We start from the raw sequence: 27,363 nt of genomic DNA on the forward strand, positions 1-27,363 counted from the left end.
CCATGCTGTTTTGTCCCACTTGGGAGTGGGGGTAGAGCAGCCCTGTGCTGGTACAAAACACAGCTTTGCTGGCATAGCTGCAGTCACACCAGGGAGTGCTTTGCCAGCATAGTATATAGTTCCTGTATCAGTTAAAAGCTCCTAGGGAAAACAGCCTAACTGTGCAGGTGGAAAAAGATAATATCACAGCTTCTGGTACATGTTTGAGGTTTCTCCCCTTTTTTCTTAGCGGCCAAGAAGTGCTACAAAAGGCATTTGGAAAACAGTCAGATATACCGGGTCCAAATGCACCTGTATTTCAATGGCTACAAGGCATTCAAAACGGTATGGAGAGGCTTTCAGTAATGCCTGCAACATCTCCCTCCCTATCGGTGTAACTCGCAGCTTCTGCACTGGAGATCAGCTTCTGTGCAGCGGTGTCGCAGACGCAGGCTGGAACCAGCTGCTCGAGGCCCAGGCAGTGCGGATGGCTCACGTAAGTACCAACCTGAATTGCTGTAATTCTTGCTGAAGATGGGCTTTAGGCAAAGTCACTTCATGATCTGAGTGGCATTAGGGAGAGTGATATGTTGGAAATCATGGTTTGGAAACAAATTTTAAATGTGTTTAAAAAAAAAAAAAGTCATATAGATGATTTGAAATACAAATTCATAACCACAGTGGATTAACAACGGACTTGTATTTGTAGCAGTCCAGTATATTAGCTCTTACACATTGAAGAATCTTTCCATTTAGCTTCACTACATACCAACATACCCAAAAAGCATTGAAATACTTAATCAAGAAGTATTAATATCTACAAGTCTGCACAGTCACCTTTACATGTTTGCATTTTTTTTCAATGCATACCTAGATACTTGTCTGTTGACCAATCAAATGTACTACCAGAATAAGGTTCTTCACGCTGTGGATCTGTTCATAATTTATCACCTTCACTGAGGGGTCGCAGCCTTCAGTCAGGTGCCTGAGAGTTTTGGAAAAAGCAAGTTGCCAGTCCATTGCCTCCAGAAGAAGGGGGGGAAAAAAAGAGTTTGGGAACCATCTGAGGGAGTGAGTGGCAGGTCATTTTGTGCTGGAACATCTTTGAGTGGACTTGGAAAGGTCAGCCCACTGAGCAGCAGCTCAGAGGAAACATGAAAGGAAAATGAGGATGGGGCAGAAAGTGACCCAGCCTGAGTCTTCCACGTCCCCAGGCCTGGGGCGGCAGATGAGGGAGCTGGTGGGTAAAGCAGCAGAAAAGCAGAGGTGTGAGGGGGGCAAGATGCTGTCCCTCCAACAGCCTCCCTACCCACTGCAGGAATTAATGGAAAATCTGCCCCCCAGCAGCCATTTCTATTGAAGTGAATTGTGCATCCCAGTGTCCCAAGTGTCCTCACTTTCTCCTACCAACATTTTAGAGCACACCGATTTTTGGTGTGTGTTTGTCTAGCTGTTACCACGTGTAAGTCCCTCTCTCTGGCACAGGCAGTGAAGGCTTTTTTCCTGCTCTGCACAAGCAGTTTCCATGTTCTGGCCCACATCCTAAAGCAGTGGGGTTTACACAAGCTCCCCTCTCCACAACTGCGAAACGACTGACCTGTGCTTGACAGAGGTGCAGTGGTCTTAGGAGTACCGTGTTCCTGCAGTATTCTGACTGTAGTTAGCCCAGGATAAGAACACCTTGTAAGTGCTGTCACAGAAGAAAATGTGTGAAATCAACACGTGTATGATCCCAGAAACCTACACTGAGAGAGCTGCAGCTGCTGGGCTTCAGCTGGCACTCCTGCCTTGCTACACAGCAAAGGCTCCAGGCATTAGACCCCATCCACAGGGAAGCAGCTCCAGTACTCACAGAATCACCTGCGAAAGGTACAGTCTTACTCTTCAGATCAAACCAAACCTTTTCCCTCCATTCTCCTTCTTCCTTGCCCAGCAAGTGCGAGGGATTTTTGTCCTGGGGAGCCACCTCTATGCAAATCCAGAGTGCTCTGCGGGTGCAACTCTCTCCTTTTCTGGAAGTTTTGCTGTTGTAGTTGGTTCACCCAGATACAGGACAAGTCGTGTGAGTGGTGCTGGCCCTAATGAAGCCTGGGGGCAGCTCCTGCGCTGCGCTGCTCCGGAGGGATCCAGGCCTGGGGACAGGAGGTCCTTGGAGCTGATGGCAGCACTGCTTTTTCCTCCTTTGTCTCTTTTCTCCCCATTTTTGCATCTTCTGAAATTGTTTGTTCTTTTGTTTTGCCTGTATTCATGAAGCTGCTATCAGTCTCATGACTTTAAGATCCCCCTCTTGCAAATGGAAGTCACAGCTATTCTTATATCTATTTCTGTGAATTATTGGCTCTTATCTGAAGCTCAGCAGAGGAGGTGCGAGGGTGAAGGAGGGAGGCTGTCTGCCTAAGGGAAGTAGCTAGAGGAAGAAAATCGAGCGCTTCAGGAGGAAGACAAGGCAATTACTGCATCACCTACAAGACTGCTAACAAAGTACGGTCTTCATTGCCTTAATAAGAGCTACAATTTAACTATGTGAGATAGCCTTTTCCTGAGGAAGATTGCTAAAACATTTCCCCTATCTTCTGCGGGTGCTGGGGGCCTCACGCAGGGGTCCCAGCCCTGTCTCAGGTAGGGAAGGGGCCTGGAGCTGGGAACGCCTGGTGCTAGGGGCAGCCACGTCCGCAGCCCTGCAGGGCTCCAGCAGCTTTGTCTGTCCTGCTTGCTCGCTGCCTCCCCAAGTCTGCGGCACGCCGCCCCGCTGCTCTCTGCTGCTGTCCCCTCCTTCTGCCATCCCTGGCCATCTGCGTCCCCGCGGCAGGCGGCCGCTCCACCACGCAGCACCGCTGACCTGGCCCACGGCCGCTCAGCCGAGGACAAGCCCCCTGGGCTGCTCGGGGCAGTGCTCGGATGTGGGCACGAGCAGAAATGGCTGCACTGTGCTGAGGAGCTGCTTAGGCTGGGTGGAGATTTTTGTATTGTTAAGTAAAACTCTTTTTTTCCTTTTTTTTTTTTTTTGAGTGGGCTACTTTTCTGCTGGATCAGCGAGCTGAGCTGACTCACAGGGCAGGCCGGGAGCAAGGCCATTGCTCAACCCAGCTACAACCCTGCCTGATTTGGTTTTGTTGTTGGTTTTTGCCATGTCTGCGTGGATTTCACAAGCTGCCCTGTAAAAAATGCCCAGCCTTGTGACTAGCTCGGAGGGCCTTAAGGGCATCAAAGCTCCCAGATAAAGAACTATCATAAAAGTACTTTCCCTCTTTTACTCATATCTGTGTTGTTGTTGTTGTGGTTTTTTGTTTGTTTTTGTTTTTTTTTCTTTGTCCATACGTAAAGTGCTCAGTACCAACTCATATCCTACTTTGAACTTATGTATACACACACATATATGTGTATATATATATATGTATGTCCTCTTGTAATAAATGAGCAAGCAAGCAATCCCTCCTAACTGTGAGTGCCAAAGCTATGTCCCTAAGATGCTGGACTCTTCTTTACCCAGCCTTTAATTTAAAGGGGAGGGAGAAAGAAAGAACAGGTTTTTTTCCCCGGTTGAAATCAATGCAATAAATAAGTGCATCTTTGTCTTCTTCCAGTTGTGATTTGTAGGCAGTGCTCCTCAAGATATTGGCTCCTATGCATGAAAGCTATAAAATATACATGCCATTTGCAAAAGCTATAGCTTCTACTGTGCATTTTCTGTTTTATTCACAAAATATCTCCGTGCAAGCCTGCCATAGAGGGAGGGTTATGGAAATGTGCAGATCAGTTAATGCTTTTGTAATGGTGCTAAAGAAGTGGTCAGGAGCTTCCATTAGCCTCATGTAGCAGAAACAGTTTGGGTTGCTAATGTGGAATGACAGAGTTTCTGCCAAAGTAGGACCCAGAAACATTTTCTTCATTAGGGCTCTTGTGGCTTAAGACTTGATCAAAGGTTACATAATCCCTAATAAATCTCCATTGCATTGTATTACAATATATATCCTTAATGCTAAAATACTCAAACCTGGAAGATTGGAAAGTGGAGTAAAAACTGAAAGCATGAAGAGATCCGGTGTACAAACAGTGGAAAAAGAAGTGAATGGACTGAAAGGAGAAGGAAGGCAACCCCTCAATGTTCATGCAACAAGACCAGTGGATGCAGTGCGTGAGCTTGATTACCTTTCCCTCTGCTCCCTAACTAGCCTGATAATGTCTGTGACAATGCCAAGAACAGTTGTGTTCAAACAAATACCCTGTCTTTCGCTCTGGTTTTAGCACCAGTGCAAAGCAGTGCTACGGAGGCTCTCTGCTGAGCAAAAGCCATGTCCTGGCTGTTTAGGTTTGCACAGGCTGTTCTTATTACTAGGTAAATCTGGAGTTTTGGTGATAGCCTTTTGCCATCTATATTTCTCATCCATTCCCTGGCAAGTTGATTTTTTTTTTTAATTCCAGATCTTTTTGCCTTTTCTACATTTCCCTCCCTCAGGCCTTCTCCATTTCCTTTTTCCAAGGTTTGTATGGCAACTGTGTGCCATAAAGTCTCTCACACAGAAGAATCTGTGGTTTTTGGTGTGGCTTGAGAAGGACAGTCCAACACTGGGCAGGGCAGAAGAGTTTGGTGTTTGCTAAGACTAAGCAGGCTACAAAACGGTTATTGGATGAAAGGGCACAAGGAAAGAGGAAGCCAATTGTAGTGATTGGGAATGGGAATGTTAACTCTCCTTCTCTTACTGAGGTGCTTAGCACTGTGATAGAGCACAAAATGCAAATGAAATCCGGACTCCATTCTTCTTTTTGCAGAGTAATTCCAGTTATTGACACATTACATGAAAGAACACACCGACCTTCTTTGCTTTCTGGGGACTGACATGCTGCATTGCAAATATGTATACAACTGTTGCCTTGTCTTCAAGGAGTTAAATGTTCACATATGTAAGGCACACCAGGATCAGAGCCTTAGGTAATCTAACGATACTGGGTAGCTTGACTGTGCATCATTAGCTCAATGATGCACCAAGCTTAGGGGAAAAAAAAAAAAAAAAAAGGAACCCTGAATATTTTTTGTGTGCAAGAAATCTTGGGGGAGGGGAGAGGAAAACTCAGTAAAATGTCTACAGCTCATTTAAGATGCTGAATTTTTTGTCATTGCTGTTTTGGAAATGTTATTGAGAATAGAAAAACAAAATGAGAGAAGAAACCAGTGAGGAATCCAGAATACCCCCCATAGCAAATGAAACCCCACTGGAACAAACAGAGAAGTAGGTGCTGGAAAATGTATATTCAAAGCAACCCAGACATGTGTAAGTACCAGAACTGCAAAATGGACCTGAAAAAATGACTCTTTGCAGAGCTGTGTTGATCCTTTTCTGAGACCTATTGGTGCATCTTATTCTGCCAGAGCTTCCCACTCAGCTGTGTGTTACTTTGCCCATAAGGGTGTTGAACAAATATTTTGTATCCAAGAGAGACTCATTAATGTCTTTCAAACCGGATGCAAGTTTCTCATTATACTTCTGCATAGGTCTAGTAATGGGAGCCTCCTCTAGAGATGCCCTATGCAGATGTCTTCAGGCAATGTTGATGGCATGAAGCAGGAATTGTTTTTCACTGAAAGATTTATAACCTTATAGCCTTTCCAAGCCTAGGCATGACTGAGAACCAGCAGCAAAGGTTTCCAACTTCTACACTATTCTCTAATACTGACTAGCCTGGAGAAATCATTTTGGTCTAAATTTTTGCTGTTCTGGGTCCTCAGCGTGAGGAATGAAATGTCAGGGCTTTTTCAAAGGTACAGAATGCTTCTGACTCCTATTTGAATTGAAGCTGCAGGTTTTGAGTCCTTATTAAAAAAAAATAAAAATCTGAAAACCCCAAGCCCATGGTTCTTAATTTAGGGCTCCCCGAATCAGAAGCCACTTTGAAAGACATGTAGAAGCACAGAACAGCCGATAGATTTCCATATCCTGCAGGGTTTTGGCATGAATCCCCTTCTTTGGTTCCAGGCAAAAAAATACAAAGAGAAGTCTGTGAATAGGACCTCGCTGGGTGTCCAACCCTCTGAGTGAAATTTCCTGTGCAGAGGATGGTCTCGGCCTACATTTTCTAGTTATTATATAGAATTTGTTTCCTGCTATGCTAGAAAAAAATGTATAAAAATATAAAACCCTCAGTGAATTCCCACCTTATAGAGCCACTTCAAGCTGTAAAGGCAGAATTTGTACCAGAGGAGTTGACATTGAATAGGGTAGTTCAAGAGAGACACCAAAGCTCAGCAGAAACATCCTTTTAAAATTATTTGTCTTATCTGCAATATTTCGTAAGTTGATCCAAATCAGATTTTGGAGTAATACCATTAAAGTCAATAACCAACACCCAGGATGGATCTAGCTCTTAAAGTGCCATTCAGGCTCCTTGAGAGAGACGCATCCCAATGACTCCTTTAGCAGTCATTAAACCAATTATCATCCCAGTCTATTTCCAACAATTATCATCATAGACTTTTTGGGCTTAATCAGTTTCTTAATTGACCTGTGAATAAGGCAGGAGATACAAAAATCTCCCCTGATACTTCAGGTTACACTAATACACATTAGCATTACCATGCATAGGAAATAATTTTACACCATAACACTGCTGTGAGGCGGGTTATCAACAATGATATTACTATAAATTAAGGTTAAAAACAAACAAAAGACTAAGAAGAAGAGAAAGTAATAATACATAAATAGTATGATTGGTGACATTGCTCTAGGACTTCCTTGGCCAGAAAACTTTGGAGCTATGTGAACAGATTTTCTTTCTAAAACTAAATGCAATACATAGCATAATTTGTAAGTGACACAAAAAACTTTTGACCATTTCTTAAGTGCTAACATTATTGAATTCATTTGTACCGATGTCTTCAAATAATTATTAGGACTTTAAGAAGAAATCAGCCATTTAGGTATATGTCCCTCCTGCAAGCAACTAACTTTTAAATATCACTTGCCTCAGTACATACAGCACTGCAAAGTGGCCTGAATGCAGCAATTTGCGGGATTTGGCACTGTGAGCCCCGCAAGCACTTAGCAAAAGCAATTGTGTAGCTCTATTGAAAATCCCGCATATCATGCTGTGGGGAGCCAGCACTTTTTATCTGTCAGCACCGTTGGTGACAAATATTAAATAAAACTATGACACTATAGGTGCTTCAAAATTCAAACTGCAAGTTTCCTACTGAGGGACTTCTAACCATGTAATAAAGTGCAGGGAAGAAAGCAGAGTTCAGACCCCATGCTGCAATAAAGGCAAGGAAATCTTAAGTGTTCAAATACATAATTCATTCTATTCTGAGACTTTCCACCAGGTTTCTACCAGTAAAGATTTTAATTTGTGCCAAGATGATACGACCTTTAATTTCTGTCTTACCTCCAGCGACAGCTGGGAGAGCACTGGGGCAGACCTGCTTGTTGTGGTGTGTGAAGGCAAATGGTCATGACAGGTCAGAGAGCTCCTCTGCAGCCCATGCGAAGGAAATCCCCATCTTCTGCTTGCTGTGCAAGTACCTGCAAGAAAGTCACCACAAAAGCCAGTGAGAAATACTTTCCACCTTAAATAACATCTAGCTCCAGGGATCTCAAAGCACTCGGCAGACACGTGCATTGGCTTTCTGTGGGGAGGTAAGTCCCTGCGCCCAGGTCTGCATTTGCTGTGTTTCCCACCAACCTGCGGCCTCTGCCGCCATTTTGTCACACAGCTTTCAAAACCAGGGCCTGACACACATGGCTTTAAAATGATCCTAGTACCTACAATCTCAAGCACTTTTTGCTTTTTCATGGAAATATTTTTAACTGTGCCTTAATAATATGCCATTTAATAAATAACAGCACAATAATTAGAAGGAATAAGTAATTAATGAGAAATTAAAAACACCTTTGCATGTGGGTGGGTTGCATCTGCGTAAGTGACAAGTTAGTGAGGAGGTTTTTGACCACAGAAATGAGCAAATGTATCTCTGCTTAAAGTCCAGTGAAATCACTGCATTTACATCAGGGATAAATTTGGCTCTACTGTGAAAAGAAGGCATGCATCCCACTCTGCAGTGGTCATTTAACCTAAATTATATACATTGATCTCTGTGCCCCCCGGTGTTAACATACAAAATTGACTGGATTACATATTCAGATGCAAAGCTACAGCAAAATTGACTTTGACCTATTTAGGTTTTCTAATCTTGCCTCTTAAGACCAGTTATTTCCTTTCTAAAACCCTGATCGTTTCTCGCTCCACAGATGCCTTCTTAGGTACTGACATCCTTTCGTGTCCCCAAACCCGAGGCCTGGTTCTGTGCTTGGCATGCAGTCCTGTACTACTGCTGCTGCTACCTGTGCCTCAACCCTCCCAGAGGAGGGTATTCGGGCAGCACTGCTCGAAATCATGGGCTCTGTGCAGCTTCACTACCTTTCCTAGGAAGAAGCTGAGGAACAATTTTCACATTCAGTACTTAAGATATTTTGATTTTATTTTAACTAGTATTACTCTACAAAATTGTGTTAAAAGCTAGCACCATCTCCTGCTCCTTATTTTGTACACGCCTTACAGCTTTCCTCTTGCCAATCTCCTTTGCTTCCCATGCTTATGATATGTTTAATTTGGTCTCTGCCCGCACTTACAACATCCCTTCATTTGGTACCATCTGAGGGGTGCCTTAGTATGGCATTTAGCTTTTCAAGTCATGCTGTAGCTTTAGTGATCCTATAAAGATATGAGGCTGGGCTTGTAAGAAAGAATGTACATTACTTCTCTAAGTGAAATAAAATAGGACAGGTAAAAAGGGACAAAGTTTCAGGCATTAAACCTATGTCCTGTTTGTTTGTTTGTTTTGATGTTTTCACAGCCCTTAACCAAAGCTTTCAAACCCTATCCACTTCCTTGTATATCACTATCCTCTGCAGGCCCCCTTGGCCTCTTTACCAAGCTGACGTCCTTCCCGCATCAAGACCTCCCCTTCTGTACCTCAGGACAGCGCCCTGGCCATGTGCGTCCTGTCCTCACCCCGAGCAACGCTCAGGACTTCGTGCGGACTGCAGAGGTCCTCGCTGACCGCCTCGCCGAAGCGCCGCTAGGGCACACGAGTTGCGCTGTGCCGACTGCGTGCGGCATCATCTCGCTGAAGAGAGCAGGTGTGTCAACCTGCTCTGCTCCGAGCAAGACAAACTGTGACCCCAGTGAAACTGCTGAGAGGGCTCCTATTGGCTTCGGGGCCACCAGGGCTTTGAGCCGCAGCTATGGCATGGCAGAATACGCCACGTTTCCACTGGCACTGTCCTGCTGGTGCGGTTAGTGGGGTCTGCAGCAGCAGAGGACCACGCCTCAGCAGGTAAGCAGGGTCCCAGGGCACGGGCTTCCTGTGGTCATCCCTGCTGTGGTACAGCTGAACGGGGCGCTGCCAAAGCAGGGTCGGGCCTTGTTAACAAACCTTAGCTGCAGTGCTGGCTGCTATGAGAAAGCAGAGCTCCTCAGTTCCTGTGCTTAGGTTTTTGCTCTTTCAAGAAAATATTAACATTATTCCATGCTGCTTTTTAACAGCTCTTCAGGGCTGGGAAAGAGCTAGCTTTGATACCTCAGTGTAAGAAGGGTTAGTAATTAAAAGCACGAGTCTGGTGCAGCTGGGTCGAAATGTGTTAAAACAAACAATTAAAAATAATTAAAAAAAAAAAAAAAAAAACAGAGCACCCCCCAACCCTGCTTCCGTTTAGGGGAAAGGTCTCTCTGACTACCTGCTCTGAGGCTACACTGAGGCTCTTTGACTCAGCTCTGAGACTTGCTGACACTACTGATTCAACACTGTATCAAGACACTCCAACTGTGATCTGAGACCTGGAGCAGAGTGGGAGCATCTTGACACAGTGTCAAAACAGTAGTCAGAGCGCATGGACGCAGCACTGAAAGGCTTTTGTCTCCCAAATGAAAGGAGACGGATTATTTTCATCTTTTTTTTTTTTTTTTTTTTTTAGCTTTCTATTGGTAGCTAATGGTAGCTTTCTATTAAAAGAAAAAGAAAAAAAAAACCACAACAGTTTATTTGCAGGGAGAAAGGGTGACATGCTCCCCTCCTTTTTGTTTGATAAAGCAATGTGGCAGACAATGGCTCCACTGTACAATGCACTTCACTAAAGCAAAGTTCTTTGGCTTTGGAGAAGTAAAGGCTATATTTGGAAATTATTCCTCTTTAGGAATAATCCTTTCATGATACTGCATCTTCAGCATCTGTATCTGTGTGCATGTTTGTTCTATATCTTGGAATTATATTTTTGAACAATAACATTAATTTGATCTGACTAATAATTTGAGGCATAATATTGCTCACCACTCTCCCCCACAGAATTCAGGCTATGGCTTCTGGTAAGAATATCTACGAATTCAGATATTTGAGTGTTGACCAATGTTCAACAAAAAGAAATTAATTCAATTGTCAGAATGTGACAATGCCTGCTGAGACAGGGTTCTTTTCTGTAGATAACATGGTCTTAATGTTACATGGACAGTGACTTTATAACAGGTTGAACTCTTTTTTTTTTTTTTTTTTTTTTTTTTTTAATGAGAATACAGTTTAATTTATTTTTCCTTGCTGGGGTCACAGGTAACAAGGAATCAGCAAAACCATCTACGGAATGTTTTATAGATGGTGATGTTTTTGCTGAATGTTAAATGAAAACAATCCATTAAAATAAAAAATGAAAATTCTTTTTGTTTCCTTTTCCTCTTGGGCCTTCCCAAAAGGAGGTCGACACCGACCCAGTTTGAAAAATACTTACCTAAGCCAATCACTGCCCAGCATGTATTCCCTTGAGCAAGTTGAGTGGGCATGATGCCATCCGAACAGATGGGCATTACTGTAGGCGACCAAGAGACCATGCATGTGAATCAAGTATGGGTGTTTACAGCATCATTTCCCTGATGAGAATGTCAAAATGGCATCCCAGTCTGAGCCTTTGGCTCAGTTCAGTTGCATTTCACTAATTCAGCTCTAAAATGAACAACTTTACAAAATAAATAATTAACAACAAGTTGGTGGTCATGGTTTTACTTCGTAGAACTGGGCAGGCAACGGACTTGCTGAAAACAATGGGTCTGACTTCTTCTGCCTGTACCAGGCAGGTTTGCCTGTAAATTGTAAAATGAGGGCACAGAAACCCCCAGATCTATGCTGAGTATACCATAATAAACAGGCATATGATTTCTACATCTACAGGATTGAGCATATCAGTTCAATACTGAAAGAAAGAAGCCTTTTCATATTTTTTTAGAAAGACACCTTATTACAGAGCAAAATTAAAATAGTATAAAATGGGATTTATGTGCATGATTTATTTGAATAATGTACCAGTGCAAGGTTGTATCATGAGAGTTAAGTCACACAAATTCAATAAGGACTGCATTACTGTCCTGAAGAGGAATGCAAATAAATGTAGCAACATTTTTGAGCTCAGAACTCAGTGTAACTCCTATATCTGTTGAATGAAGTGATTTCTACTGAGTTATCATTAGAAGTTATCTACCAGCTGTTACAAAGAGGTCTTCAAGAAAAGGAATAGAGACTGTTATTAGTTTTTTTTTTCTTTGGTAATTGGATGTATTTTATTTACACCAATTTCCATATGCTTATGTAATACTAACTGCATATGTACTCTTCATTTTTATATCTGATTAGATTATCTACATAATTTCTTGCTCTCCTGAGTGGCTAATCAGACTGAATTTGAGGATTTGGGATACTGAACCTATGATGTCAGGTATAAAATACTTAAATACTTACTTATTTCAAGAATAGTGCAGCAGTATGCATCTTACTGATAATAGCTAATGCTCCCCGTGTTTTAATTTTAATTATTTGTTCCTGAGTTGTTTTTAGTTTTGTTTTGAAAAATAATCTAGTTTTTGTTTGAGAGATTTGTAGGAAGTACCTAGTGAGTTTTATATCTAGTCCTATCTCTTAGTTGGGGAATTCAGGAAAAAAAAAAAAAAAGCAGGCTTTCAAAAACAAAAGATGAAAATGAAAATAGAAATAGTGCTTTTCTAACACCTGGTTAGAACATAGAGTATCTAGAGTGTTTCTCTTTTCTGTATGCAAAATATTTCAATATTTTCCTCTTTTGTTTCAAGCTATCAAAACCAACCTTTTCATTTGTCTTCTATAATGTGTTATGATGGCTCCGACTTCTGCCATTAGACTTGCTAAAACGCTGTTACCTTGTATTTCATTTCTAGGGAGAGTAATGTTTATTTTCTTGCTCGATGTCATGGTAACAGAAACACTTCCTTTATATTATATCTAAGTTTCTGTTTTAAATACAAGCAGGGCAGGTTGGAGATTGCTGTATATCCCATGTGGAAAGAAAGCACTAGCTTTCTGGGTGCCAGCACATACTCCCAGCTGTTGCAGTTGCTCTAGGGTCACAGATGCATCTCACACTGAATCAGTTAAAAATGCAGTAGCTATGCTTGGGGACACAAGCTTAAATTTTCAGGGCCTGATTATTCTGTTAGTTTCATATGTGCAATTCCCACTGAAGTCAGCAGAAGTAGTACATGCAAACCTGACAGGCTAATTTGGAGCCCTGCACTGCAAAGGATGTAATCATACGTTTGATTTCTGTGGGTACTCAAGGTCTAATTCTCACCCATCTCCATGATGTCAGGATTTACCACAGCTTTTAAGGATTTGGATGGATCCAAATATATTAGGTTATTTGTGATATTTTATTTTCAGTGGTCAAGGGAAGAAAAAGAGATCTGAATATGAGCTCATGTTGGACAAGTCCAGATAGAAAAATGTGTTCTACAGTGCTCTAAGACTGAGCTAAGAGTAATACAACGTATGGCATATTATGTAGAGAAAAGAAATGTGAGACCCTGAGGGATGAAGGCAAACTAATCAAAGGAATAGCTAATGGCATAGAAGGAGAACAGGGAAAAACCTGTTTTTTTACAGAGCTCACTCAGTTCAGAGGGCCAGCATACATGCTGTTGGCACCCAAGCCCAAGGTCTCGATGACTTTATCCAACAGGGGTCAAAATCAAGGCAAATTCTTCATGTCAATATATTTTGGTCTTTTATCGGAGATGGAAAATTTGTTCTACACAGGGAACAAAGCCAAGTGTTGGGGCTGGACCATTACTGCCACATATGCATAGTTCCCCAGCTTACCTAACAAGGTTTCTACAAAATGACTTAAGTTTTTCTTACGTTCGCATTCCCGTAGCATGCTGGGAGGATACTGCTGGTCTAGTTGGCCTGCTGATTGATCAACATCTCGAGGCAAATAAATTTGCCAAGCAAATTGGATTTGGCTGATGGATCATTAGAAGGTGATCTGAGAAGATGACCAGTAAGGTCCAACCAAGGTGCCTCTTCCTACTGTAAGTGAGTGGAAATCAAAGACTGGAAAGACACCTTTAAAATGACGCTCCAAGTGTCAGTATTAACTCTCTTTCTCATCTGTCTTCGGATTAATAGGAGGGAGAAAACAAGTGGAGGCAGGAGTGATGGTGATTCCACTGGAGGTGTGGTGCTGGTGGAACTGATGGAGAACTACAGACGTTTGTAAGAACTGAAGGAGTCTCCCAATGAAATGGAAGAGTGGTCAGGGCTGTGGTAGTCTGCAAAATGGAGAACGCTAAGGTTTGCTGTGCTCTCTTTCTTGATGCCTATAGTGTCAGGCAGTGGTGAAGGTGTAGCCTTTGGAGTCCTGTGTTTCTCCAGCATCCCCAAACATGCTCATTAATGGTTAGTGAATGAGGTGAGAAGCACTGGTTGTGTGAGGAGTTACTAATGATCAGTTTAGTACCATTTCCTGTGGTGACAGCAGAGGACTACACCAAACAAAGCAGGAGTTTCTAGCCCGTAATGCTGGAAAAAATTAGTTAGGGGTCAAGGGTGTGGAAGGCTCATGGGTAATGCATGGACTGGTCACTGCACACGACGGTCACAAGCTCGAGGGGTAAATGTGTAAGGTAATTAAAGCTTATATTAAATTAACATTTCCTGTGCAGCCGGGAGAACTCGATCTGCACCCGGTCCCGCCGAGGCAGCCGCACACCTGCCGCCCCTCGGTACCGGGGAGCAGCGGGCAGCCAGCAGCAGGGGGCACCGCGGGCTCCTACTGAGGCGCCTTCCTTCTTCTCAGGCAGCCCTGCCGCTGCCTCGGCACAGCCGCGGCTGAGGGCGGCACACGGCTCCCACCCTGGGCCCACCGGGCTCGGGAGGGTACGACCGGCACCGGCAGGCGGCGGGAGGAGGTGAGCGGGGACCGGGGGCGCCCGGCGGGGCTCCATCGCCTCACGTCCCGCGGGGCGCCGGCCGTCGCCATGGCCGCGGCTGAGGCGGGAGGCGGCGGGAGCCAGCGGAGCGCTGTCGCCCCCCAGCGCCCCCAGCGGCAGTGCCCCGTCCCCGTCCCTGTGTGGGCGCCACTTTCTCGCCCACGGCGCTGAGGGGCGCGAAGGAGGCGGTGGCGGCTGTACCCTCTCCTCAGGGCGGGAGCGGCCGCTGCTCGTTTTCCTGCGGGCGAGGCGCTGGTGTGGGCCAGTGGTACGGCCCTCCGGTCCTCACGGGGAGCCCCCGGCACTGAGGCAAACGGGGCGCCAGTCGTCGTCCCCGTCCGGGCCTCCTCAAGGCACGGCGGAGCGCTGTTCGTGAAGGGCCGGCCGTACCTGACGCCAGGCAGCACTGCTCGGGGAGGCGAACGCTCGGTTCGGTTGCACCTTGGGTTTGGTGTGTCTGGTCAGTCAGGAATTGATAAATAGAATCACAGAATGTTAGGGATTGGAAGGGACCTTGAAAGATCTAGTCCAATCCCGCTGCTGGAGCAGGAACACCTAGATCAGGTCACACAGGAATACGTCCAGGCAGGTTTTGAATGTCTCCAGAGAAGGAGAATGAGGAGCCCAGGCGTTCTGCATGGGCAGACTGATAGCAGTGACCTTGCCAGCCATCCCAGGCAAGTTGTTTGTGCTAATCACTAACAGTCTTCAGATCATTTGTCTAAATGTCATAGCAGAAACTCAGTTCCTAGGGCTTAAGACCAGTCTTAACTACAGTCCTTAGCTAGTATTAACTGCAGGTGTTTTAAGTGACATCCAGAGATGTATCATGTTCTCAACACTATGTCCCTCACTGTCCTTAGAACATGAGTAGAGGTAACCTCAAACTGCTGCTTCTACACCCGGTCAACTTATCTCCCATTTTCTCTGTTACTGCCAGGGCTGAAAACCTAATTTCATGCTTTTAGAAACCTACTTTGGAAGTGGCCATCAAGGCTACTTTCCATAGCTTATATAGGATAGTTCTCAGTATTTTTTTTTGTCACAATATTTAATTTTTGAAGAAATCAAGAAGGTGAGCAGAGCAGGCAGTCTGCATTATTAGGGGGAGCAGTAAGTGAAGTACAGCAAAAAAAGGACCGTCCTATGGATGGAGAGTAAGTAGTGTGGTTTTTTGCTTAGTGAACTGAAAGTAATGCCGTGATGTAAGAAGTGTCAGAGAGAGGAAGGGAGAGGTGAGATCAGGAATCAATAAAATAAATCTGCTGTGTTATCTTGGGAGGGGCCAAGTTAAGTCTTAATAACTAGTATGGATGAAGGGGGAAAAACAAACAAACAAACAAACAAAAAATAATTTAAAAAAAGTGAGCCTTGCATGTGTATTCTGGGAGAAGAAGGATGAAAGGTTACCAGAGAAAAAAGCGAGTGGTCTGTCAGAATGACAATAAGAGACTGCTTTGGTGAGAAACAAAGGAGCTGTGTTATGAGGACTGATTGAAGAAAATGGTGAGGAGATCCGAGGATATGACCAAGAGGTGATCTTTTGAGGTAGAGTTTGTAGAAGTTTGCGTAGTCAGGGTAGGGCAGAGGTTTAAAATATGGGGCATTTAGCCACAAATTAGTTTTTGTGAAGTTTGGCGATTAGATATTAAAAGCAGGTCCTGGTTATGTGCCCATATATGTTAAAATGGGAAAAAGTGGGTCTAACATATGTGATATGAGCAGAGCAGGGTTCCAAATGGCTAATCTGTTTCAGTGGATTTTAAACAATATATTTTAAATCAAAATGCTGTGTTTGTGGCAAGGACATTAACAGGTGTATTTTTGGCAGTGAGCATGATTCAAGATGCATGACTTCCATTAATGTTGATGGAATGTACAACCAAATATATGGTCACTTAAAAAAAACAAACACCTCTTTACATGCATTTATATTGTGGTAAATACTTAATTATTCTTGGACAAAGGACACCTCAAAAGTTCAGAGTGACAAGTAAGTCGTACGTGAAATTTTGCGGTGGTACCACAGGGCTGTGCCTAGGCTGCCTCTGAGCTTCTCAGGGATGGTACCACGCGAACTGCTCTGCCCCTGCAGCCAAATGGCCAGCAGTTCTGTGACAGGGCTGCCCTCTGCACATGTTTGTACTGTCACTGTTTTGGCTTATCCAGTGAATTGAGGTTCCTGTTAGAGACTTACTCCTGCATGGAGCAATATATGCAGCAGATGTTTGCAGTGACACAAAACAGCCTTTCAAAAGAAGACACATTTTCAGTCAACCCACATAGGTTCCTATGTGAGAATGGCAAAGCAAAGCAAGTGAAGATGTATACATGCCTGTACTTGAGTTTCTAGCACAAATATATATGTGTACCAACACACATATACATACACTTTTTCTGTGTGGGACAGCTGGTTCTTATTATGGTGTCCAGATGCCTGTCGCATGCTAGTCCTGCTTTTTGCACCAGATTTGATTCCTGGTTGCTGGTAGTTTGTGCTTTGTCACTGGTCTTTCACCGCAGCTGAATTATTGACAGGCTGCAGAACTTCTGGTCACCTGTCCTAAGGGAGGGATGAGCTCTCTCATTTCATGTCTCAACAGTGGTATGAACTGTTGGTTTAACTTATACATACTGATCTTAAGATAGCATACAAATTCTCTGCAAATGTAATGTGTTTATACTTTACTGCATTTACAGCTAGCGAATAAGAGCAAGCCTTATTAATCAGGAGGCAGTGATTAGTTTTCTTTGCAGCTATCGTGTGATTGTTTTGGAGTAGAACGTGGACAGAAGTGGACAAATATGAACTAAAAGTGCTCTCTTGTGAATTCATTCTGCAGATGTTTTCATGTCATTGCTATTTTTGATTTAACACTGCTATTAAATATACATTGTAAAATAGAGCCAGTGTTTGGAAAATGCAATTTGTCCTGCAGGGAATGGAGTCAGGAAAGATGTTTCAGAGGCAGCTGGCAAGTACAGAGTGTTAATACCGCACTTAGCTGTGACTCAGTTTGCAGATCGTGGCCTGCAAACAGCTATGTTGTTATAGGGCTTTCTTTACACCTGTACTCCAGTGCCACTTGCTGTTTCATTGCACTTGGAGTAGCTGCAAGCTCCCAGTGAACTGGGAGATGAACTGCTTGTTTCTGCTCCCATCCTGCCTGCTCGTCTGCCTTGGCTTTCCCTTTGCATAAAATCCAGTGCCGTTGTGGCTGCAGGAGCGAGGAGGATTGGTTCAGCAAGCTGGTTTGATGAAAAACTGGCCTTCCCCAAATTAAACATGAATCTAGCGTCACGCAGGAGAGCTGAACCGATTCATGTAGTGATTGCATGGTGCCCATGTCCCTTGCAAGGGAGGGGCTGGGAATCCACTGCTGGTTGTGGGAAGAAAGTATGGGAATAGGACCACCCCTTTGGTGGCAGTGTACAATTACAGAGGATTAATTATACTAGGAGATCTTTTGTTGCTCTTAAGGCAACTGAATGTACAAGAGCGAATGGTGTGATTCATCCACATGTAGCACGCATGTTTCACACAGTGGTTGGTGTCTGCACTAGAGGTTTATGGAAACAAACATGAGGCTGAATTTGCTTTTAGCTTGTGTGCTATTGTGTACAAAAAGAAAAATAAGCGCTGTGAGAAATTACCTCCAAACCCAGTGGGCCAATGTGTTTGCATTTTTTTTCTAACTCACTAAATCTGCTTGTGCCACTCAGGTGGTACCAAATCACAGATCATACAGGTGTGACCAGCGGATACAAAACTCTTCTCATCTGTGTCGAGGAGGAACACTCAGTGGTGTAAGGCTGGGCAAGGGCGAGGAGCTTGTCAGAATCCTGGCCAAGCAGCTGCCAGCCCCCTCCATCATCAGCCCTGCCACACGGCTTGCAGAGGCATGACGGCCGCATGCCCTGTGTCCTTCCCAGGTAGCACTGCCCTGTCCAAAGCTTCTTGTCTGGAAGTTCTGCCCTGTACGATCTTGTGTTCACTGCAGTTACTAATGTGTAAGTTGCCTCTGAATCATTATTTCAGATTTTCTGGGGGGAAGCTTCGTGAATCAGGGGATACCTGATGCAGTGACCTTGCTCACTCTGAGGATTTCTTCCTTATGAGGACAGAAGTACCAATAGCAGGAGCAAGGGTGGTGGAATCACTCCACTTTGATGCTTTGAGTTCTACCAAAAGTATCTTTGTATTTAATTGCTTCAATTCTGTAAAAACTTGTTGCTCAAAAGCCATCTGATAAGCAGACTTTAAGACTGCCTTCCTTTACCTCTTGTGTGATTTTTTTTGTTTCTTCCTTCTTATAGTAGCACTGTCACAATGGTTTTGTTACATATAAGGAGTGACATTTCACAATAAGAGCAGTTGTACATAGTTCTTATTTTCCTAGTTTTCTCCTTTCTCCTTCAAATGTTTAAGAACAATTTAACATGATTCACAATATAATTCACCTAACTTTTTTTCCCCCTGCGGTCCTGTTTTTTACACAGGTTTTTAAAATAGCTCCAACTGCTTACTTTCTGTAATTCATTTTGGTCGATGAGAGACGCTTCCATTTCAGCTGCATTGCTGCAAATGTTAACTTCTCTAGAGCACAAATATTTCCTTTCTCCCATTTAATCCTGGGACTTTCTGACCCTACACAGATTAAGCCTCTTTTCTTTCCAAAGCTGGGATCTGCACAGTAAGAGCTGATGAACATGGGGAGTTTGGGGTTGGCTTTTTTGCTTGTTAGTGTTTGTATTGATTGTGTGGTTGGTTTGGCCAAATGTTGATTAAACAGCAGTGTTTCTTTGGTGCTGAAGAGTGCAGTGAAGGGGAATACAGTTTGTATCCCCTATTCTAATACGAGTTTTGGTTCTGTTTTAATTAGTAGCTATAAGATTTCTGCTGGCATGCTACTATCTACGAGGAAAACTGAGCATTAGAAGTCCAGAAGACAAGCTGAATATTTGGTGCTTCCCCATTAATAAGAAATTAATAGATGGAGAATCAAGCAAGTATTACTTTCCTTGTCGTGATGATAATGTTGTTCATCCGTCTAATTATATTAGATGACCACAGCCCCTTTTTAAAATAACTTTTTAATAATTTATTGTTGGAACCCTTGACAGAGCTGTTTCATGGACATTCTAAATGCTACTTTGATGTCCTTCTTGCACAGTATTATAACTTTTTTTTTTCCAGCCCCGTATTGCCTGTTTGCCCTTCAGGTTGCACAGTTTATAAAATAAGATTTCTCTGCTTCTTACCACTGATCTACAGTTTCTTTTCAGTCCTCTAATCTGCTGTTCTTTAGTACTTTGATTCCTCATGTTCTTGGGTGGCCTTTCTTATCCTTCTCTTTTGGATTTAGTGTTTTCTCTAGCTTTTCCGAGGCTGCTTTCTCCATGTTCATTGTCTGTTTGGCATCAGCATGATCTGTAGCTTCGCTCTTTCTTCCTTTCATCCTTCACAAGATCTCTGCTGCATATGGTGGCCACCTTTCTTTAAAACTGCTTTAGCAAAAGCACTTTTAAAAACTTAAGCAATCTACCATCCATCTTCTTGCCTGTTCTTATCTTCAGTGCTCCCTCCCCACTATGCTCCTAGTTTGAGATCTGTCAACTCTGCATGATTAAATCGGTGTAAATAGGCTTGGCAAAAAGTTTTGGGTTCTTATATATTGGCTCTCCCTGGGTCCTCAGATTTCACCCCCCCTCCCTCTCTCTGCTAGAAAACCTGCTCTTTTCTCTCTCTCCGCACCATCTCTTGAGCGCTGTCTCTTTCTCTGCTTTTTCTGTCTTTGTCTGTTGTCTCCAGGGCCTCCACTGTCACATCATACAATTCTTCCATCATATCTGGCATTTCTGACCTGATCTGCCTCTCTAGCTTGCCTACATTTTCTCATTAGTTACAGACATCCCCTACTGATTCTGTCAGACTTTTTTTTTCATAAAGTATGTCCTACAGCTTTTCTAATTTTCTGTGTGACTTTTATAACTGTCTTCTAACAACTAAAATGAACTGGTGGGTTTTTTGTGTTCGCTTGCTTGCTTTCCTCCTTTTTCCATATTGACTTTTGGGAACCATTCTGAAAAATCTTTAGACCATCCTATTTGCACTGCTTAACACCAGTGCCATGTATATTTCTAAAACTACTGAGGAAGGTTAAGACTGTGTGTTAGCCTGCCTTTCTGATATGAGAGTTAACATATTAAAGTTATCTAATGACCATCATGATGCAATTTTAGGTCTTTTTTTTAATGTGGTTTGTTCCAAGTATGCTTCACTATCAGTTTATGCTGTCAGCATGTTGCCTTGAGTTGCACAGCTTTAGCAATCTTCACCTACTGACATTCTCCTTCCTAAGGCCAAGTTTCCCAGGAGACTTTCTCGTGTGACACAGCCCTCTGTAAACTCGAGCACTGAAATCTCTTAGCAAAATTAGTTCATGAGGCTTTAGTACTGGGTGACCTCTCTGTGAAACAGCCTCTAAAATATATCTGTGTCCAGATTGTTCAGCTAATTCCATTAGTTATCATTCTCCTGGTAGCTGAGTAGGTAGATTGTCTTATTATCACAGTGTCTGAATTAAATTCGGGCTAATTTAGAATATGGTAAACTCTATTGGTGATACGGTTTCCATGTAACTCTTCAGTTCCATAAACACTTATCTCTTCATTCTTTATGTGAAATTTTTTTTTGGAGAAATACAATCACCTTTCTCTTTGCTAATACCATGCTGTATTTTTTTTCAGTAATGCACACAAAATAAGTGCAAATTAAGGTGATATACTTGATGTAGAGTGTCATAAAAGTAAGAGAATTGTCTTTTTTTTTTTGGTGTCATTTATTTGAGTTAATGTTTCAGTCTTTTGATATCGCCATGCAACTTGTCACAAATCCGTGTCCTTACTGGAAAAGGGGACATTACACTCTTAAGATTCACAGGGATGAGCATGGTATTCCCAAATAGTGAGACTGAGGAATTAACTTTTTCATGATAACAGAAAAACAAATCCATCAATAATTGCATTGTTTTATCAAGGTTTCTTCTAAAACATGCACCACTTCTGTTTCCTGAAATCAAGCAAATTTTAACAAACTAGAAATACTATTTTGGGTTTTAAACTAGGCAACATAGCAACCTTGGATGAGGAAGGTTGTAATAATTATAACGCTTTTGATATCAATTTATATATTTTTAACTTGTGATGTTGATTATCTATCAGGGTGAAAAGTGATTTAGGTTTGGTCGTTGGTCATGCCCCAAGTATGCTTTGTGAATATGGATTTGTTTGTCTTCATCCATTTTCATCTATGCAGTGAAAACAGTACAAGCTGGGAGTTTCATTCTGGTTGTTCTGTGAAGTTGTGAGTTTTGCCGGTGGCTGCTATGTGTTGCTTTTGTTGGTTAGCCTACCTTCAGAGCTAACCTTGTTGTTTGATATGCAGCAGTAACATCACAGTACGTTAAGGCTGCTTTTACAAACCTTATTTACTGCTTCTCAGGTCCCTCTTAAAGCTTGTTAATGCTGGAGACCTTGTTCTGTTACCTGTCAGCCTCCTCGATTTGTTGGACTCCGCTTCAAAGACCTTTAAGATGGTGCTGCAGTTGCAGGTGGCAGGAGGGAAGTTTCCTGCTCACATGGAGGGGGGCAGAATCTCCAAATTGCAGTGTCTGGGCTAGCTGCTCCCTCCGGCCTTTCTGCTAGGACATCCAAGTTTTTGCAGTGTGTTGTCACTGCTTGAAGGAGTTGGAATGCCTTTTCTATTGTTTTATAGACCACGTAAATTTTCTTTTGAAATATGGCACATCGCATTGCTTACTAGGGTCTTCAAGGGGACACGTCTTGATCCTGTTGTGAAAAGGAGCCTTACATGCAGTGCTGGGGAGTAACTGTGAGGTGGAAATAAGGCAATCTTCTTGGTGTTCTTTTTTAAAGGGAGAGTACATTCAGCTACTAGTTTGTTCACTAACTGCATATATTAACTTCTAAGAAGATGCTGTCCACTGCAGTATTCTCATTGCTTTCACGAATAGTATAGTTTTTTAATATTAAAATAATTCTTTTCATTTACCAAAAGAAATAGCAAGAAGAAATAAATGGCTTAACAGTCTATTGTCACATGCAAAATCCTTGATTTGCTAAAAGAACCATGTAGAGAGGAAGCATTTTATCTTAATCTCACTGAGTTCTGTTAAGCAGCAAAGAACCACTACTTTTGTGGTGCAGAAGTCCACAGATCTGGCTCTGTGGTGGGTATCTCCTGTGGAGATCTTGCTCAAGGTTGGAAAAGCTCACACACTGAATCAGTAGGACCCAATTATGAGCTCTTTTCCCCCACCATACAGACTTGTGTGTGTGCATGCACGTGCGCACCATTGCAACCGCAGTCACTAGTCAGGTACACACTCCTGGCTGAGAGGAACGCTGGAGCTTTTTAATTCAGAGAGCTCCGTTACTTGTGGGGATTATGTTTTGAGTTAAAAAAAAATAGCAGCTTTCACTTTAAAGTATGGCTGTCTAACACACAGCTGTTACTGCATCTTCAAACACTGTATTTTCAGGAATAACTGTTGCTCCAGCAGGTATTCAAAGGTTGGTGAAAACCCCTAAACAAATAAAACCTCTCTTCTCCCAGTCTAAGCACAAAGGGGATGTGGTTGTAGCCAGTTGTTCATCTTTACAAGGAGTCTAATTCCTGCAAGTCAAAGTAGTCCAGGGGCCTGCTAGAGAGGTGTACAGTCTCTGTGGGGTGCCCTTCCAGCACCACTGGTCTTATCCTGCTCTTCCCCTTGCTGCACGGCGTCAGTTCTGCCAGCAAGACCTCATACCATATGGGCAGTGCCTCCTGCTCCATGTTTATGCCGTCCTTGTTGGAGCTAAACAGTCGTTTTAGAGTCGGGAGGGCTGTTCTTGTGGTGTTTTGGTGTTTATTCTGTGTGGCTATCCTGAAATAGTGTTGCCATTCTGGTTTTGTAAAATAACTTTTTTTTTTTTTAATTCAACTTCAGTTACATAGGATTCTACTACGTGTGAGTTCAGTGAAAGCAGTGCTAGATATACTTTAAAATCACTAAGCGTATAAAAAGCGAACTGAAAAGTAAATGAATGCAACACGAGCACCTGAACTGAACAGCGTAACGTTTGTAATGCAAACATAGAGGGAGAGCATTTGAAGTTAAACACAACTATTTTTTATTGCATAGAACTAGCTTTTATTTTGTGGCTTTCTTAGTTTCTTTAACATTTTAATAGTGTTTTCTTAATAAAAAATTGTGAAGCTGGGTTAATTAAAGTCTTAGAGTGTCTCTCTTAAGTTGGTTAGAGTTAGTAGATTTAAACATGCCCTGTTTATTCTTTTATGCACCCTGCAACAGAGGCTGTGGAGTATTATTTTCAGTCTTGCCTTTTTGAGCTTTCATAAAAGGACCTAAGGTTGTAATAGTTTTAAAGGACACACTATGGTAGATTAACTTTTCAAGTGAGAGGAAGATTAGCTTTTACAGTAATTCTCTTGTTGGCCCTTAATAATGTAGTATCACATAAAAGGCTTCTAGCAAAATGGGCAAAGCTTCCTTAAAGTTACAAAACAGTTCTTTAGAAGAACATTTACTAACTCTTACATAAGCTCTAAAATTTCTGTTCTTCATCTTGGGTGTCTTCTTTGAGGTTGACTTAGTTTTTGATGTTTTACCTTTCTTCATCCTGTTTGTTTAAGCTTTTACACTTTTTTTTTTTTTAATCTATACTTCTGGTATTCTCTCATCTCTAATTGTTTTATGTTTTTAGGAGTCTAGAAGTTTTAGAATATTTCTTTAAGATTAGCTTTATTCTCACTGCTGTGTCCAGGGACTTTTTTCTTAGTTTTAAAGAATTGCTTGTTTCAACTGCTTTTGTAGCATTTTCTTTTCCTTGTTAATTACTGTGAAGAAATGTATTAAGTATTTCTGTCCTTAATATTTCACATCATGGCCATATGAAAAACGGCCAAAGAATAAAGATTGGATCAAAAAAAGACACAAGTAACAAAACCTTCCTCTATAAATACAGCCTTCTAAAATGGAAATTGACAGTCTCAGAAGAATCCTGACCATTGTTCATTATTTGTGGCATCCTGCAGAAAAACAAACAAACCACGTTTATTTTGACACTACCATGTTACAGAAACATCCTGCTACATTCTGAAGTCAAGCAGGGAAGGATGATGGCAGTGTTTTGGAGGGGACATGTGGCACCAGTTGTGAGATGTCATGGCTTTGATTCTTGAGATGCTGCATTTTGCTGTGCTGTTTGACATCCTTTCGGATTTAACAGAGGAGGTTGATTGTTAGAGCTCTGTTGGTATATGTCTTCCCCTGGGTAAGGGTCTTGTGTGCTGGCAGCATGAATAGCAAGAAAGGCTGTGGGGCCAAGGTGTCTCCAGTCACTTTATGCTGTAATACAATCAAGTAATACAGCTGTGAGAGTCCGGTGAACATAACTAGAAATACAATATAATGTTTCATATTTTTGACTAATTTGTGAAGCAGCAGATCGGTTGTTCCTAGCAAAGATATTTATTTAATGCTTGGCAAAAATTGAAAGTTTGGCCTCTTTACTTTTCCAGAAAACTGTTAGTTTCCTGACATTTGGGAACTGCACTATTGAAAGCCTCTGAGTATCGCTTATGCCAGTTTTCTAGGAATTCGAAGTTCCTTCTGTGAACAGTCCTGGGGAGCGTCTGGTGTCAGGTTTCTGTTCAAACAGCTGCTGTGGTGGTGTTTGAAGTGGTGTGGTCTGCGTGGTGGTGACTGACTCTTTTGTTCTTCTGTTTGTGTGCAGCAGCTTCCAATAGCTTCCTGGCCACCTTGCTGCACGTGCTCTTCATTCTTCAGGAATCTGATTCTCACTGGTAAGGTAGTAGAGCTTCATACCCAAATAACTCTCCCCAAAACAGGAAGCCCTTTCTTTGCATTCCTTGCCTGAGGAATGCAGTGGGCTAAAGCCATGTAGTTTTCTCTGTAGGATCTTTCCAGGCTGTGGCTGTGGCCAGTGCTGGGCTTTCTGCTGCCAGTCACTGACTGAGGCCTCTGGGAAGCACATTTATCCTCAAACAGTGAGTTCCTACCCAGCCAGACGGGGGTGCCCACCAGAATTGGACATCCAAGTTGAAACAGGCTCGCTGTACTCAAGGTGACGCTTTGAGTTGTGCCTGGAAACAGCCCCAGTACAGCCTGAATGCTTTCTGTATGCAGCAAAACTAAATGTTTATTTTCTGCACCGCCTGATTTGTCTGGATAGATCCCCAGTACAGTTCATTTCCCTGACTTACTCTGCAGATGGCAGATAAGTGTAAATCCATATCTGCAAGAATATTTTGTTTTGTACTTGTTGTTGAGCACATGTTTAAAAAGCATCACCCTGCTTTTGGGACATGCAGCATTGGGCAAAGATCTAGACAAATCCCCAGATTCAAGACAATCCATCGACTGGCACATCCCCTCAGCGAAAGCATCTTTACTGTAGGTGTGGGGTGTTTCAGATAGAAATGCTGTGGCCTGTTCTGATGTAAAAAGAGGCTGAAGAGTGAGTGAGCAGTAGTGATAGCCATGGTACGAGTTTGGGGGAGAAAAATAAGGAAGTTAAAAACTTCAGGATGGGAACGTGGCTCTAAACTAAACGGAAGGTGTCTATGCAAATTTTTGATGGATGTAAACCAAAGCCCAGCACAGTCTACCTGGGACTCAGCTTCAGTCAGGCCCTAGAAGGCCAAGATAGTCAGCTTCAGGAGAGGCTGTTGAGGCCAACAGAAATTCTTCTGTGTACAAAGCAATTTGGTCTCAGTACAGTTTCTATGAGCAGGACATAACCGAGGAATGCCAATTGCATATGCTTGCTAGACCTACAATATCATGGAAGGGATTCAGAAGGCCATTTTAACAGAGCAGTTCACCTTGAGAGGACACCTAAAACCCATCACTAATGCTTCCACTAATGTGGAAAAATAAGCAGGAAATGGAGAAAACCAGAAGTTCTAGAAACTTCAGGGACTGTCCAGAATTGGGTGCAGGTTCTGTGTATTTTTTCTCTTTTATTTCAGCTGTTTCAACTCTTTTATCCAAAGGCCTTGCTGAGAAATATCTTTAAGTAAACCAGTCGGTAAAATACTAGTGAAGGTCTTAGCAAGCTGTCTCTCCCTAGCCCTTCCAGCACTCACCCACACTGACCAGTCTGGCTTTACTCCAAGAGCAGCTACCATTTATAAAGTTTAACAGGCATTAAACACATTGATCACGTTAACCAAGAGAATAAAAACTGCTGCCTCCTACCATTAGGTTCAGAGAAGGCAGTCAATAGGGTTCTTTGGGACTATCATGTTGTAGTAGTGGAGAAATTTAATTTCAGGCGTCAGTTTATAACCTCTGTCCAACTGTTCTACAATTTTCCATATGCTTTATTTGAATGCCACCCCACCAGAAGCTGCCCAAGGCAAGGATGTCCTTCGCCTTTGACTTTCTTCCACTACTTTCTGTGTACGAGATGTTGGCTGCAGCTGTGAGAGTGGGGCAGCACAGAGCTGCAGCACCAGGCAGGGAGCTGCTCCCTCCACAGTTGGCAGCCTTAATGCATCAGGCTGGAACTTGGCTAAAAAAAGCACCCCCCTACTGAGCCTGGGTGATCTGCATTGTCTTAGTGAAGGGAAATTTCCCCTTCATCCTGGACCTGGCTACCTGTCCAGGTGCTCCCCGACGCAGTCTGGCCTGTTGGGATCATGAACCACACATCGCTCGAACCGATGGCCACGTTGGTGATGCTCGTCAGTCACGTTACATCGGGCGAGTGACCTTTGACAAGGAATGGTGACCACAGCAGATGGTAAGAACATTTTCACCTGGTTTCAGCATTCACTAAGGACATAGCAATATATGTAATGAATCACAACTTCAGACCAAAGGTCCTCTGTCCCAGGAGCTGGTGCACAGTTCTGGATGCTCAGGGGAAACGTAAAGGCAGTATGTTATCTCCTTTTGTTTACCCTTCCCACAGTTTGCAGTTTATGGATTGTGGTATATCGTGCCTGGTTAATATCTTATATGCTACAGAGGTATAACTGCTTTTGATGTATAGGTCACC

The sequence above is a fragment of the Cygnus olor genome, chromosome 12, assembly GCF_009769625.2.
Source record: "Cygnus olor isolate bCygOlo1 chromosome 12, bCygOlo1.pri.v2, whole genome shotgun sequence".
Taxonomy (NCBI): domain Eukaryota; kingdom Metazoa; phylum Chordata; class Aves; order Anseriformes; family Anatidae; genus Cygnus; species Cygnus olor.